General features: G+C 33.3%; 1 protein-coding gene across 1 annotated transcript in view; it reads right to left on the bottom strand.

Annotated features, from left to right (window-relative positions):
- Positions 1–216, bottom strand: part of LOC107689032 (synaptotagmin-9-like) — an 89,029-nt gene that overhangs the window by 7,514 nt on the left and 81,299 nt on the right. The gene's annotated exons all lie outside the window — the stretch shown is intronic.

The following is a 216-nucleotide window of genomic DNA, read 5'->3' as shown; positions in this document are numbered from 1 at the left end:
TCTGTGCTTGCCAACAAGGGTTTCTGCACCAAGTACTAAGTCATGTTTTGCTTGGGGATCAAATACTTTTTTTTCACTCACTGAAATGCAAATAAAGTTCTAACCTTTATATAATGTGTTGTTGTTTTTTCTTGTTTTTTTCTGGTTTTCTCTATACGTTAAAATAAACCTACCATGAAAATTACAGACCCTTCATTTCTTTGTAAGTGGGCAAAC

The sequence above is a fragment of the Sinocyclocheilus anshuiensis genome, unplaced genomic scaffold, assembly GCF_001515605.1.
Source record: "Sinocyclocheilus anshuiensis isolate Anshui unplaced genomic scaffold, SAMN03320099.WGS_v1.1 scaffold866, whole genome shotgun sequence".
NCBI lineage: Eukaryota > Metazoa > Chordata > Actinopteri > Cypriniformes > Cyprinidae > Sinocyclocheilus > Sinocyclocheilus anshuiensis.
Note: the sequence above shows the minus strand (reverse complement) of the source record. Positions and strands in the feature narration are given on the sequence as shown.